General features: G+C 45.2%; 1 protein-coding gene and 1 pseudogene across 1 annotated transcript in view; both read right to left on the minus strand.

Moving 5' to 3' along the window:
* The window catches only part of LOC147751046 (uncharacterized), a 417,403-nt gene that overhangs the window by 40,241 nt on the left and 360,903 nt on the right, over positions 1–16,259 (minus strand). The gene's annotated exons all lie outside the window — the stretch shown is intronic.
* On the minus strand, positions 15,238–15,718 carry LOC147751047 (large ribosomal subunit protein mL43 pseudogene; annotated as a pseudogene).

Raw genomic sequence — 16,259 nt, forward strand, 5'->3', positions numbered from 1 at the left:
TTTCTTTTTACGTTGGCAAGAGGTAAGTGGGCTGGAGCCTGCGCCCAAAAGGCTTCACATTGCTGTGGTGCGCAAAGAGGCATCTGGTGCTTTTCGTCTTCCTGCTGGTGTAGTGCAGCAAAAGGCATCTGTGGCTGTTAGGCTTCCCGGTGGTGTAGTGCAGCAAGTAGCATCTCAGGCTGCTGGGCTTCCCGTTGGTGTAGTGCATGAAGAGCCCTCTGGGGATGCTATGTCTTCTGTTGGTGTTGTGCAGCCTGAAGTATCTGTGGCAGTTAGGCTTCCCATTGGTGTAGAGGGGCAAGAGGCATCTGGGTCTGCTTGGTTTCCCGGTGGTGTAGTGCAGCAAGAAGCATCTCAAGCTGCTGGGCTTCCCGTTGTTGTAGTGCAGGAAGAGCCCTCTGGGGATGCTATGTCTTCTGTTGATGTTGTGCAGCCAGAAGTATCTGTGGCTGTTAGGCTTCCCGTTGGTGAACAGCAGCAAGATGTTTCGGTGCTGCAGGCTGGGGTGGCTGCTCCCCCCGTTGATATGGATGGCCTCTGGGTTCCCCCTGGCATGGTGCAGCCGGCATTGCCAGAGTTCACTGGGGTTCCTGGGTGTAGAGTGAATACTGAGAATTTTCTGCCAATACATTTTTTTGAGTTGTTTTTTGACAATGTGTTTTTGCAAGAGATTGTTGATCAAACCAATTTGTATGCAGAACAATATTTGAGGGCCAACAGTGCCAGCCTTAAGCCCCATTCTAGAGCAATCCGGTGGACTCCCACAAATGTTGAAGAGTTGAAGAAGTTTTTGGGATTAACTTTTTTGATGGGCTTGCTAAGGAAGCCATCAATTAATTCATATTGGTCCACTAGTCCCTTGATGGCAACAGCTATATTTCCAGCAATCATAAGTCGTGATCGGTATACGCTTCTTCTTCGGATGTTGCATTTTGTTGATAATAGTTTAGCGTTGTCACGCGATCACCCTGATTGTGACCGTTTGTTTAAAATTCGACCTGTCCTGGATCACTTTGTTGATCGTTTTTCTGAGATCTTTGTCCCTGGTAAAGAAATTGCAGTGGATAAGTCTTTGCTGTTGTTCAGGGGCCGCTTGGTTTTTAGGCAATACATTCCTAGTAAGAGGGCACGCTATGGAATCAAACTGTATATGCTGTGTGACAGTGAGACTGGATATGTCTACAATTTCAGGGTGTACACTGGTAAGGAGTCCAGCATTAACCCTCCTGGTTGTCCTTCTACTTTTGGAGTGACTGAGAAAATTGTGTGGGAACTAGGTAGAGGATTATTTAACAAAGGCCATCATTTATATGTAGATAACTTCTACACTGGTGTGCGGTTGTTCAAGGAGTTGGGCAAAGTGGGCACTGTTGCTTGTGGCACAATGCGCAGTAACCGTAAAGGTTTCCCAAAGGAACTTGTTTGCAAAAGGCTTGTGTGGGGACAGTCTACGGCTTTGCGATGTGGGGAGCTTCTAGCTGTGAAGTATTCAGACAAGATGTGTACATGCTGACTACTATCCACAATGAAAGAACAGAACCTGTGCCTGTTTGGGGTCAGGGTGCTGAAGTGCGCAAACCTGTGTGCATTTTAGCTTACAATAAGTTCATGGGAGGTGTTGACAGAGTAGATCAGAGGTTGGAACCTTATGCTGTTCTTCGAAAGGCTTACGTTTGGTACAAGAAGTTGGCTATCCATCTGTTCCACTTGGCATCTTTTAATGCTTTCGTTGTGTATCAGAAGTCTTGTCCTCAGAATAAGATGCCTTTTGTTAAGTTTCAGGAGTCTATAATAGGCAGGCTTGTACTTTTGGAGCAGGCAAGTGTTCCTAGATTTGGAGTGGTGGAGGAAGTGGCTAGATTGAAAGATCGCCACTTTCCTGAATCTATTCCTTCCACTCCCGCAAGAGACTTTCCGACTAAAAGATGCAGAGTCTGTTGGCGAAGAGGCGTGCGGAGGGAGTCTCGTTTATACTGTCCTGACTGTCCTTCTAAGCCTGCATTGTGTCTGTCAGCTTGTTTTAAATCGTACCACACGCAAAAGAAGTTTTGGGAGTTTTAATGAGCTCTAAATTGAATTGCCTGGTCTGCATTCTGTAAGAAATTTTTAGTTTGTTTCAAGGATTGCCATTAGTGCAAAGTGTTTAGTTTAAGAATTTGTGTTAGCTGTTTTGTAGGTATTTCCATTTGTTTAGTGTTTTTTTCAAAAAAAGAATTCTAAATGTGTTTGTGGTGTGTGCCGGCTGGTGCTTGGCTGGCGGTGTGTGTGGAGTTGCGCTTGGCTGGTGGTATGCGTGGAGTGGTACTTGGCTGTTGGTGCACGGAGTGGTGCTTGGCTGGCGGTGTGTGTGGAGTGGCTCTTGGTTGGTGGTGTTCGTGGAGTGGTACTTGGCTGTCTGTGCATGGAGTGGTGTTTGGCTGGTGGTGTATGTGGAGTGGTGCTTGGCTGGTGGTGTGCGTGGAGTGGTGCTTGGCTGGCGGTGTGTGTGGAGTTGCGCTTGGCTGGTGGTGTTTGTGGAGTAGTACTTGGCTGTCTGTGCACGGAGTGGTGCTTGGCTGGCGGTGTGTGTGTTGAGTGGCGCTTGGCTGGTGGTGTTCGTGGAGTGGTACTTGGCTGTCTGTGCATGGAGTTGGGTTTGGCTGGTGGAGTGTGTGGATTGGTGTATGGCTGGTGGTGTGTGTGGAGTGGTACTTGGCTGGATGGTGTGCGTGGAGTGGTGCTTAGCTGTTTGCATGGAGTGGTGCTTGGCTGGCGGTGTGTGTGGAGTGGCGCTTGGCTGGTGGTGTGTGTGGAGTGGTACTTGGCTGGTGGTGTGTGTGGAGTGGTACTTGGCTGTCTCTGCACGGAGTTGTGCTTGGCTGTCGTTGTGTGCTGAGTGGTGTTTGGCTGGCGGTGTGCATGGTCTGGTGCTTGGATGGTGGTGTGGGTGGACTGGCGCTTGGCTGGCAGTGTGTGAGTAGTTACTTTCTGTTGGTCACTACACACACTGCTAGTTGAGTGACACTCCACGCAGTCCATCATTTTGTGTAGTTGCAGTGTCAGAAATGTGGGCGTGTGAAAGTGATGGGCCCTTGAATGGCGCTGTTTGCTGGTGTGAGTGTTGAAATGTGATGGGTCCGCGGCTGGCGGTGTGAATGTTTTGAATGTGTCACACGTACGAAAGGTGTATGAATGGCCTGTAAAGAGGTTGGTGCCTTGACGTGGCTTTACAGCTCACGAGCTGTGAGTCAGTGGTTCAGTTAATCATACTTTCAATTATACGCAGTGTATTTCATTTTTTGTGAATTTACTAGCGAATACAATTGTATGTACTGAATCATCACTCACCCTCGTGCCAAATCCAACCAGTATGTGTGTGCGCTTGCGGATTAGATGGCTGTGCAGTTAATTTTTTTTTCTTCTATTTCTGCAGTAGGGTGTACCTTGTTCCTTATTGTGATTGTTGTAATGTGTTGTTTTTCTTCCAGATGGTGTCAGTGTTCTGGTTTGTATCAGGTATGAAAGGTGCGTGAATGGCCTGTAAAACGGTTGGTGCCTTGTCGTGGCTTTACAGCTCTCGAGTAGCGAGTCACTGGTTCGGTTTTTATGCAATTATTTATTAACAGAGCATTTCATTTTTTTTGAAATATCATGTTAATTAAATTTTATGTACTGAACCATCACTCGCCCTCGTGCCAAATCCAACCTGTATGTGTGTGTCTTTGAGGAATAGATAGCCGTGCTTGATTCTTTGTCTTTTGAGTAACTCAGTTATGGTGTATATTATAGTTATAAATAAATTTCCAAATTTAGATATTATTTGTAATTCCTTGAAGTATATGGTCATGTCTTGTTGGTGGATTCTATTGTTTTTTTTTGTCCACAATCTCTTGAAAACTTGAACAATTTTCATGCAATATTGTCCCCTGAATCGCACGTTCTCCATCTGAAAACTTAATTCATTCAAAACAATTTGGTTTTGCAAGGGGTTCCCATGAGTTTTTGGCCCGGGCTTGGCGGGCATCTTTGGAAACTACCAAACCCAAACAGTTCTGAAAAGTAGACAACCGGGGGCTTCCAAGGAGGTATGGCTTGCATGGATCCTCCAACGTTCCCTTACCCAGAATCCCTTGCAAACATCGATTTTTGTTGAAAAAATCTGTTTTTTCACACTTTTCTTGTGTGGGAAAGCGTGGCATCACTAGGCTCACACAAATTTCCTCCCACCCAGCGTTCCCCCAGGTCTCCCGATAAAAATGGTACCTCACTTGCGTGGGTAGGCATAGTGGCTGCAACAGGAAAAGGTCCAAATCGTACGGTGGTGAAATTACAATAACCAATAGCAACATTACCTTCTTTTTTGCGGGGGTGGGACTGAGTTTTTGGACTGGGGCTCGGCGGGCATCTTTGGAAACTACCAAACCCAAACAGTTCTGAAAACTAGACACCCGGGGGAGTCCAGGGAGGTATGGCATGCGTGGGTCCCCCAATGTTTTCCTACCCAGAAATCCCTGCAAACCATAAATTTAGGTTAAAAAAACACTTTTCCATACATTTTTGCGTGGGATCTCCGTGTGGGCACAAATGTCCTACCACCCAGTGTTCCCCTTGTTCTCCCGAGTAAAATGATACCTCACTTGTGTGGGTGGGCCAAAGGCCTGTGACTAAGGCAGGGGGGCTTAACTTGTAAAACTTAAATACTACTTTTTTCAAAATTCATTTTTGGCCTGTTCGGCTTTGGGGCACCCACACAAGTGAGGTATCCTTTTACTCGGGAGAACAAGGGGAACGCTGGGTGGTAGGACATTTTTGCCGGCACAGAGATCCCACGCAAAAAAGTTTGGAAAAGTGATATTTTTAGCTAATTTTAAGGTTTGCAAGGAGTTCTGGGTAGGAAAACATTGGGGGACCCACGCATGCCATACCTCTCTGGACTCCCCCGGGTGTCTACTTTTCAGAACTGTTTGGGTTTGGTACTTTCCAAAGAATACCACCGATCCCCGGGCCAAAAACTCAGGTGCCCCCCCCCAAAATCAAGGTCGTTTTGCAGTTGGGTATTGTAAATTCACCACCGTATGATTTGAACCGTTTCCAGTCGCAGCCACTATGCCGACCCACGCAAGTGAGGTACCATTTTTTTTGGGAGACCTGGGGGAACGCTGGGTGGGTGGAAATTTGTTGATCCACGCAGATTCCAGAACTTTCCACCACAGAAATGTGAGGAAAATGTGTTTTTTTGTCAAAATCTTAGCTTTGCAAGGGATTCTGGGTAACAAAACCTGAGGGTAGGCAGAGGAGTCACCCCATCCTGAATTCCCCTGGGTGTCTAGTTTTCAAAAATGTATAGGTTTGCTAGGTTTCCTTAGGTGCTGGCAGAGCTAGGGCGCAAAAACAAAAGGTAGTCTTTTTGTCCAAAAAGTGCAAAATTTCACTGGGAAATTGTGGTGCGACCATGTTGCGTTTTGCGCTGTTTCATGTCACAGCCACTATGCCTACCCACGCAAGTGAGGTACCATTTATTTTGGGAGACCTGGGGGAACGCTGGGTGGGTGGAAATTTGTTGATCCACGCAGAGTCCAGAACTTTCCACCACAGAAATGTCAGGAAAATTTGTTTTGTTTGTCGAAATCTTAGCTTTGCAAGGGATTCTGGGTAACAAAACCTGAGGGTAGGCAGAGGAGTCACCCCATCCTGAATTCCCCTGGGTGTCTACTTTTAAAAAATGTATAGGTTTGCTAGGTATCCTTAGGTGCTGGCAGAGCTAGGGCGCAAAAATAAAAGGTAGTCTTTTTGTCCAAAAAGTGCAAAATTTCACTGAGAAATTGAGGTGCGACCATGTTGCGTTTTGCGTTGTTTCATGTCGCAGCCACTATGCCTACCCACGCAAGTGAGGTACCATTTTTTTCGGAAAGACCTGGGGGAACGCTGGGTGGGTGGAAATTTGTTGATCCACGCAGATTCCAGAACTTTCCACCACAGAAATGTGAGGAAAATGTTTTTTTTTTGTCAAAATCTTAGCTTTGCAAGGGATTCTGGGTAACAAAACCTGAGGGTAGGCAGAGGAGTCACCCCATCCTGAATTCCCCTGGGTGTCTACTTTTCAAAAATGTATAGGTTTGCTAGGTATCCTTAGGTGCTGGCAGAGGTAGGGCGCAAAAACAAAAGGTAGTCTTTTTGTCCAAAAAGTGCACAATTTCACTGGGAAATTGAGGTGCGACCATGTTGCGTTTTGCGCTGTTTCATGTCGCAGCCACTATGCCTACCCACGCAAGTGAGGTACCATTGTTTTCGGGAGACCTGGGGGAACGCTGGGTGGGTGGAAATTTGTTGATCCACGCAGATTCCAGAACTTTCCACCACAGAAATGTGAGGAAAATGTGTTTCTTTTGTCAAAATCTTAGTTTGCAAGGGATTCTGGGTAACAAAACCTGAGGGTAGGCAGAGGAGTCACCCCATCCTGAATTCCCCTGGGTGTCTACTTTTCAAAAATGTATAGGTTTGCTAGGTATCCTTAGGTGCTGGCAGAGCTAGGGCGCAAAAACAAAAGGTAGTCTTTTTGTCCAAAAAGTGCAAAATTTCACTGGGAAATTGAGGTGCGACCATGTTGCGTTTTGCGCTGTTTCATGTCGCAGCCACTATGCCGACCCACGCAAGTGAGGTACCATTTTTTTGGGAGACCTGGGGGAACGCTGGGTGGGTGGAAATTTGTTGATCCACGCAGATTCCAGAACTTTCCACCACAGAAATGTGAGGAAAATGTTTTTTTTTTGTCAAACTCTTAGCTTTGCAAGGGATTCTGGGTAACAAAACCTGAGGGTAGGCAGAGGAGTCACCCCATCCTGAATTCCCCTGGGTGTCTAGTTTTCAAAAATGTATAGGTTTGCTAGGTATCCTTAGGTGCTGGCATAGCTAGGGCGCAAAAACAAAAGGTAGTCTTTTTGTCCAAAAAGTGCAACATTTCACTGGGAAATTGAGGTGCGACCATGTTGCGTTTTGCGCTGTTTCATGTCGCAGCCACTATGCCTACCCACGCAAGTGAGGTACCATTTTTTTCGGGAGACCTGGGGGAACGCTGGGTGGGTGGAAATTTGTTGATCCACGCAGATTCCAGAACTTTCCACCACAGAAATGTGAGGAAAATGTGTTTTTTTTGTCAAACTCTTAGCTTTGCAAGGGATTCTGGGTAACAAAACCTGAGGGTAGGCAGAGGAGTCACCCCATCCTGAATTTCCCTGGGTGTCTAGTTTTCAAAAATGTATAGGTTTGCTAGGTTTCCTTAGGTGCTGGCAGAGCTAGGGCGCAAAAACAAAAGGTAGTCTTTTTGTCCAAAAAGTGCAAAATTTCACTGGGAAATTGAGGTGCGACCATGTTGCGTTTTGCGCTGTTTCATGTCGCAGCCACTATGCCTACCCACGCAAGTGAGGTACCATCTTTTTCGGGAGACTTGAGGAAACGCTGGGTGGGTGGAAATTTGTTGATCCACGCACATTCCAGAACTTTCCACCACAGAAATGTGAGGAAAATGTGTTTTTTTTTGTCAAACTCTTAGCTTTGCAAGGGATTCTGGGTAACAAAACCTGAGGGTAGGCAGAGGAGTCACCCCATCCTGATTTTCCCTGGGTGTCTAGTTTTCAAAAATGTATAGGTTTCCTAGGTTTCCCTAGGTGCTGGCAGAGCTAGGGCGTAAAAACAAAAGGTAGTCTCTTTGTCCAAAAAGCGCAAAATTTCACTGGGAAATTGAGGTGCAACCACGTTGCGTTTTGCGCTGTTTCATGTCGCAGCCACTATGCCTACCCACGCAAGTGAGGTACCATTTTTTTTTGGGAGACCCGGGGGAACGCTGGGTGGGTAGAAATTTGTTGATCTACGCAGATTCCAGAACTTTCCACCACAGAAATGTGAGGAAAATGTGTTTTTTTTGTCAAATTGTTAGGTTTGCAGGGGATTCCGGGTAACAAAACCTGGGGGTAGGCAGACGAGTCACCCCATCCTGAATTCCCCTGGGTGTCTAGTTTTCAAAAATGTATAGTTTTGCTAGGTTTCCCTAGGTGCTGGCAGAGCTAGGGCGCAAAAACAAAAGGTAGTCTCTTTGTCCAAAACGCACAATATTTCACTTGGAAATTGAGGTACGTCCACGTTGCGTTTTGGGCTGTTTCATGTCGCAGCCACTATGCCTACCCACGCAAGTGAGGTACCATTTTTTTTGGGAGACCTGGGGGAACACTGGGTGGGTGGAAATTCGTTGATCCACGCAGATTCCAGAACTTTCCTCCACAGAAATGTGAGGAAAATGTTTTTTCTTTTGTCAAATTCTTAGCTTTCCAAGGGATTCTGGGTAACAAAACCTGGTGGTAGGCAGTCAAGTCACCCCATCTTGAATTCCCCTGGGTGTCTACTTTTCAAGAATATATAGGTTTGCTAGGTTTCCCTAGGTGCTGGCAGAGCTAGGGCTCAAAAACAAAAGGTAGTCTCTTTGTCCAAAGAGCGCAAGATTTCACTGGGAAATTGAGGTGCGACCACGTTGCGTTTTGCGCTGTTTCGTGTCGCAGCCACTATGCCTACCCACGCAAGTGAGGTACCATTTTTTTCGGGAGACCTGGGGAAACACTGGGTGGGTGGAAATTTGTTGATCCACGCAGATTCCAGAACTTTCCTCCACAGAAATGTGAGGAAAAGTTGTTTTTTTGTTAAATTCTTAGCTTTGCAAGGGATTCTGGGTAGCAAAACCTGGTGGTAGGCAGTCGAGTCACCCCATCCTGAATTTCCCTGGGTGTCTACTTTTCAAAAATGTATAGGTTTGCTAGGTTTCCCTAGGTGCCGACAGAGCTAAGGAGCAAAAACTACAGGTAGGCACTTTGCCAAAAAAGGGTAAATTTGTAACTGCAAAATTTAGGTGTGACCACGTTGCATTTTGCGCCGTTTCCTGTCGCAGGCACAAGGCCGACCCACACAAGTGAAGTACCGTTTTTATCGGGAGACTTGGGGTAATTCAGATTTGTAAATCAACTGTTATTACCAATTGAGCTTTCATGCATTTCTCCCTTTCAATGAAAGACATTGTGTAAAAAAAAAATATTTTTGAAAAATTACCAATAATTCTCATGCTAGTATGAGTATTCCCAATTTTGAAAATTAGCAATTATATACTGTTTGTGAACTCTATACTTTGTACCCAATTCAGAAATACATAGGTGTCTTTCATACAGATTTTTCCATGTATACATTTTCCAAGACAAAGTGCTCTATACCCAGTAAATAAAAAAATACCATTGCAAGTTGCTGCTCAGTTTTTGGATCTGGGTTCGTCAGGTTCTTGGTGAAACTACAAGTCCTATATATCCCCACAAACAGGACGGTCTAACAGATGTAACGGTATATTGCTTTCCAAGAACTGTCAAAATTAGAAAAAGTTATAGGTGAAAACGTTGAGACAAAAGGCTGTTTTTTTCAACAAATTTTCAAATATTCCAATATTTAACTGTTAGTTTCTATAAAGAAACCTTCATGGATTTAGACAAATGACCCCTTTCTGAATTCAGAATTTTGTCTACTTTTCGAAAATGTACAGCTCCATTATTGCTTTCAAACTCATTTCTACCATTAACTGGAAGGAGGTTGAAAGCTCTAAAAATAGCAAAAAAAGGCTATGTCCAAGAAAAATGCCAAAACTGTGTGAAAAATGTCGGTTCTCTGACAAAAGACTGTCATTCCCTAAAAGCTGAGAAAATGGAGATTTCAGCCCCACAAACCCTTTTTTGATAACTTTTTCAGGGAAAACCCCAGAGGCTTTCATTTGCAGCCCGTTTTTCCCATTTTTCTGAAAAAACAAAAAAAACACTATATTTTGGTAAATTTCCGGGACCCCTCCAAGGGAATCCACAAACCTTGGGCGCCTTTAGAATCCACATGATGTTGGAAGAAAAGGACGCAAATTTGGCGTGGATACCTTATGTGGTCAAAAAGTTACAAGGGCCTAAGCGCGCACTACCCCAAATCGCCAAAAAAGGGCTTAGCACAGGAGGGGAAAAGGCCTAGCAGCGAAGGGGTTAATGAAGTATGGGTCCACTATACGAAGAAAGATGGTATTTTACAGTGGCCACATAATGGTAGTTTTGAGGCTGATATTTTAGACAATTTAGAAGCTACTTTGTTTAAAAGAAAAGCCCGGCCGGCTATGTTTGACTCTTTTCCCCTTTGGCGCAAGGAAGCCAAGCAGAAAGAAATTAAACAGGCAAAAAAGAGATAGGAAAGAAAGAGTCATGACTGTTATACAGGCTGATCAACAGTTTAAAGATAATGAAATAGATCATGCGATAGAGATCTCAGATAGGCAACATCGCATGGCGATTGATAAATGTTACCCGGTGCTGCCGACTTCTTCCCCGAATCCCGATGCTGATCTTGAGAAAGATCCTTTAATGTCTCACTTGTTAAGATCACCCCTGCCCTATGTACAAGGTGCTAATGCACCCCCGCTTTTGTTACCCGTCCAGCAACCTGTTATTCTCCCACCAGCTCCAGCTCCTGCACCTCCACCACAGCCCTTTGTGGCACTACCACTACCGCCATTTCCTTTGCCTCCAGCTCCTTTGCTTCCAGCTCCTCTGTCTCCTACTTCTTTGCCTCAGCCTCCTTTGCCCTCGACCTCCGTTCTACCTGTTGCCTCTTCTCCTGCTCCATCTCATACCATATCTCCTGTTTTTCTGCCAACTTACCCTTCTGTCCGTCAGCGGATGGTTGAGACTGTTTCTGGTCTCTTTTCTCCTCTCTTTGGGTCAGTAAGTCTGACTCCTGTTCTTCCCCGTAGGCAGACCCGTAGTTTACTTCCTGATTCCCAAGAAGGAGATGCGTTAGATCTCCTTGCTCGCAGATGGATCATGCAGGGTCCTGAGTATACCGTGCAAGATATCATGCAAACCTTTGAGCAGTGGGATGCCCCTACACAGAGATTTGTTTTTGACACCATGTGTGGCATTTTAGGTCAGGAATGGGAGGCTGCGGGATTGGGTTTAGCTCCCAAGGGTTTGCTGGATATTAGGACTGATTTTGATAAGGGAATTATTGTGGGTCCTGAGGTTGGGAATGCTGTACGGACACTTATCACTTTTAGATCAATGTTTTTTCCCGGTCTTTGTCTGAACCTGATCCTTCTGTTAGGCGCAAACTGAAACACTACCCTATGCGAGAGGTTCCCCAGTGTGGAGAGAAGCGGTTGCAGCCCAGGAGGGTAATCAGCCTATACCAGGGGTCTCCAACCTTTTCTGTAGTGAGAGCTACTTCTGATCAGTGAAAATCGTCATGAGCCACTAAAGGCCAGGCAATTCGCGCATTTTTTGGAGACACCTCCCACGCCCTGCTTCATTGTCTCTAAGCCTAATTTCTTTGTGACCCATACTGTAGCTTGAACAAAATACACATAGATAGACCTATAGAGCTGTTCAAAGCTGTCTGCAGACTGAAAATCATAACATACTAAACTGTATATCTGCCTCACACCTCATTCACCACACTGCTACGTGCTGCGTCCCATACCATGATAACTGCACCTTGGAGTTCATCAGGCAAGACAAGGAAACACTTCCCACATAGAATCAAAAACCAAAGCAAACACTTCGAACTACCCACCCTACACAAGGCATACCTTGCTAACCATGTAGGTAAGTGCTTCAGTGCCACACATTAGTAAGCACTATAAAAATGCTGCAACAGAAGTCTTCCAATTTCTTCATAATCAAAAAATGTAAAACACAGGGAGAAAAGTTATGGTACAAAATAATACATATGATTTGCTTTCATGTCCGGACCTTTGCAGATTATTGGAACAACAAGTGGCCGATATTTGGAAAGGTGGCAACCTTAATCCATACTAATATAATAAAGAGAGAGCCAAAACCTTTGAGGCGGGTAATCTCAGGAACCACAGCACCAATCACAACACCCAATACAGCGTTGGAAAGGGCAGTTGCAACAGAAGGACATAGGCTATGCAGACGCCCACCATATACATTTAAAAGGTAAAAGAACCGTGTCAGCAAAGTAGTCCCTTGTGGGCGTGTCTGCGTTGTGCTGTGGGCGTGTGCTGGGGGCGTGACAAACCCTGGGGGCGTGTGGTCTTCATGCCATGTCTCATATCGTATGCTAATCCAACCCTGCTCCCTTTAAATACCCCTGCACCCCATAATCATAACCCACCCTTACTCCTTAAAATACCCCAACACCCTTAAACACTAACCCATCTTAACCCTATAAATATACCCTGTACCCCAAAACCCAAACCTATCCCTAAACCCTAAAAATACCCCTGCACCCCAAAACCCAAACCTAGCCCTAAACCCTATAAATACCCTGTACCTCAAAACCCAAACCTACCCCTGAACCCTAAAAATATCCCTGTACCCCAAACCCAAACCTAGCCCTGAACCCTAAAAATACCACTGTACCCCAAAACCCAAACCTACCCCTGAACCCTAAAATACCCCTGTACCCCAAAACCCAAACCTAGCCCTGAACCCATAAAATACCCCTGTACCCCAAAACCCAAACCTACCCCTGAACCCTAAAAATACCCCTGTACCCCAAAACCCAAACCTAGCCCTGAACCCTAAAAATAACCCTGTACCCCAAAACCCAAACCTACCCCTGAACCCTAAAATACCCCTGTACCCCAAAACCCAAACCTAGCCCCGAACCCTAAAAATACCCCTGTACCCCAAAACCCATACCTAACCCTAAACCCTAAAACTACCCCTGTACCCCATAACCCAAAACTATATCTGAACCCTTAAAATACCCAAACACCCCAAAACATATACCTCAGTACCCCAAAACATATACCCCTATACCCATACTTACCTTATCCAAACATTAAAAAAAAACATGCTTTTACCATTCATGCATTTACAACTAATTTTGTTGTAAATGTATGCGTGGTAAAAGCATATATAATTTAATGCCATGCGTTATAATGGCATTGCGGAGTCGTGGTACTTTCGTAATGAAAGTATGCGGAGTGATGGTATGCAATAGGATCACATGCAAAAACAGATAGTTTGATTCTTTTTATATAAAACATAACTTCCTGAAAATAATTATGAAAAAGAAATAGCACGCTTTATTCTCATGGTATTTCAAATGGGCTCTCATCTCCAGGCCAGACCATGGGAAAACTGATATTTCACAGACATTTCTGTAACTATGCATAAAGAGGGCTGCATTATAGCTCCTATTTGCTTTAATTGAAAATGTCATTATTGAAACAGAAGGCCCCTCGTTTAAACTTGCATATTATTGAAATAATAGAAATAAAGCATACTTATACATTAACAAATGTATTATACAGATCTAATTTATTCAAACTCTTACACATCATCAAATACTGAAAACCCTGCAAACAAGTGACCATGAATTTGTTCCTTTAAAACAAAATGTCAAATCCGATCACACCTCGTGCATGCACACACACTCCAGATCACTACTGCACTCACCAGCCTGCTTTTCTCCTTCCTGCATAGGCCATGAGTATCTGAATCAGTGTAATAATAGAGTCCTTCATTTAACATTCTTCTAAGTAGCACCTCAAGAACCACATAGACAGAACATCAATGGGATCAAAGTGCATGGCTAAAATCAAGAAAGGACTAATGATCCTTGTTAAAAAAAAAACACACACACAAAAGAAATTGCATCATCTCAGCCACTAAAATTTAAGCATGGGCGGAAAATCCGTTCCGCTCGCGGATTTTGCGGATTTTCGGTAAATTCGCAATCCGCGAACTCCCGCGAATTTACCGAAAATCCGCAAATCCGCGAGCGGCGGATTTTTCCGGGGGCAAAAGTTCAAGCCTGGCCTGTTGTAACTATTTTAGGATGGCGCCGGCAAGCTGCCAGCGCCATCCTAAAATAGTTACTAAGTTAGCTTCAACAGGAAGCTCTAATAGATAAAATAAAGCAGGTGCTCGCACCTGCTTTATTTTATCTATTAGAGCTTCCTGTTGAAGCTAATTTAGTAAGTATTTTAGGATGGCGCTGGCAGCTTGCCGGCGCCATCCTAAAATATTTACAACATGCCCTTCCTGTGACCCTTCCTGTGACTCATTTGTCGTCGAGGCAGGTGTGCCTTCTTCCCAAATCTACCGTGGAAAATCAGCTGTGGTGCTGGATAGAGGCTTTTGCATCCTTGACTTTCACGAGCGCAATACCCGTGCTGTTCCTGTGACCAGGAGCTTTTTCTCTTCATCTGCTGAACTGATCTTTCTCTGACCTTTTATGCACACAAGAGGCATGTGAACTCGCATGGAAGCCCCGCACGTTTGGCCCCGCGCACACACTCGCGGTTTGCACCGTCTTCCCGCCATTCACCCACTATGATGGACAGCTCACTCAAGGGACCCCTGCGCCCTTCGGGGCGATTGCATCGTAACACACACATGGTCGCTCGAACTAGTTGATGCTCAAATTCAGTGACTCATTCATTAGCCCAAAAACAATCATGAGCGTCTTCGAGGCTGGACAGGTGTGCCTCTTCCCAAATCTACCGTGGAAAGTCAGCTGTGATGCTGGGTAGAGGCCTTTGCATCCTTGACTTTCATGAGCGCAATCCCCGTGCTGTTCCTGTGACCAGGAGCTTCTTTCTCTTCATATTATTGTGTTCGCACGGGTTGCTGCAAGTTCGCACGCGTTTTGTACAATTTCGCAATTTGCGAAATTGTACAAAACCCTCGCGAACTTGCAGAAACCCGTGCGAACATAAAAAAAAAAAATCCGCAAATTCGCGAGAATTCGCGGATTTTGCGGATTGCGAGTTCGCAAATCCGCAAAATCCGCGAACGCGAGATCCGCAAAATTCGCCCATGCTTACTAAAATTGTAAACTGCCTCTATTAAACGCATAGTAGTAAAAGTACTTAACAAATCAATTTGTTTGTCGTAGTTGTGGTACAGCAAAACACAGCTCCATGTCACACAAGCAGAGCTGCCTTGGCACAAAGTGATGGGCCTGTTTTGGGAGGATCGGGTCAGTACATGTAAAGCGCGTTGATTTCAACATCGGCTGCCACTGCGCTTTAAAACTGAAAGAATATACAGCTACAGCACAGTGGCAGCCGATGTTAAAATCAAAGGGCCTTGCATGCACTAAGCTGCTTTCACTGACTTCAACACGAAGGCAAATTTAAAGCATGCTGTAGTCCGTGAAAGCAGTTTAGTGCAGGCAAGGACTTTCGTTTTTTTTTTTTTTTTGATCAAGTCCTTTTCCTTAACTTTATTTAGGCAGTTCGTTTTGTGTTTGGTTAACCGAGTCAAAAGCTTTGACATTCAGAAGGGTTGGCTTGTTGATGAAGGGGTGCCACTGCCCCTGGATGCTGGGGCTGTCCGTGTGGTACATTTTGCGTATACGGATAATGTCCAGTCCAGACTGATTAGCCATTTTCTGAACAAGTTGTACAATTTCATCAGCAGATTTGCTAGTTACCAGCTCTTTCTTCACTGCTCCGTTCAAATATTCTGCTATGAGCTTAGGATGGCGCATTTCTGGGGAGTAACATACATCACAATGCCAGGATTCCATTTGGCAAAATCTACAACGTTTTCTTCTATAAACTCTCTGGCACTCCTTGAATTCCGTGCGTCCTTGCTGAAAACCAGGGTGAGCCTCTTGAGCTGGCATATGTACGGTCCTACTCCGTTCTGCAGCACGCTCTGCAGGAACCTGCTTGGGGTTCCACGGGAGGACATGCTGCAGACTGGGATCCGCACAGCACTGTCAGTGGAAGAGCAAAAACACATGGCCGGACTTTTGATTTTCACATCGGCTGTGACCGTGGCAGCAGCTCAATGCCAGCAAAGACCTTGGATTTTAATATCGGCTGCCACTGCGCTTAGTTACTGAAGTCCGATGTAAAGCGCGGTGGCAGCTGATGTTAAAATCAAAGGCCTTAGTTACAATACACTTAGCCGGTTTTAAGAACTATGCTGCTATTAATCCAGGGGCACACTTACCAGTCCTGCGCAGCTTCCCACGAGGATCCGACGGCAATTATGAAGCACGGCACCTGCCTGGAAAGGCAGGTGGCGCGTGACTTCAGGAAGAATGTCACGTTCTTTAGCCCGACACACCCCAGCTAAGCTTGCTTCAGCAAACAGAACAGCTGGTTTGTGTGAGGGCGGGCAAGGGCTGATAGCAAACAAAGACAACAAAGGGATACAAAATAAAATGCTTAAATGACGTCTCTGTAATTAGGAAGCATCGCGAGCTACTCCCAGAGGGTCGGCGAGCTACCGGTA

This window comes from Lissotriton vulgaris, chromosome 1_1 (genome assembly GCF_964263255.1).
Source record: "Lissotriton vulgaris chromosome 1_1, aLisVul1.2, whole genome shotgun sequence".
NCBI lineage: Eukaryota > Metazoa > Chordata > Amphibia > Caudata > Salamandridae > Lissotriton > Lissotriton vulgaris.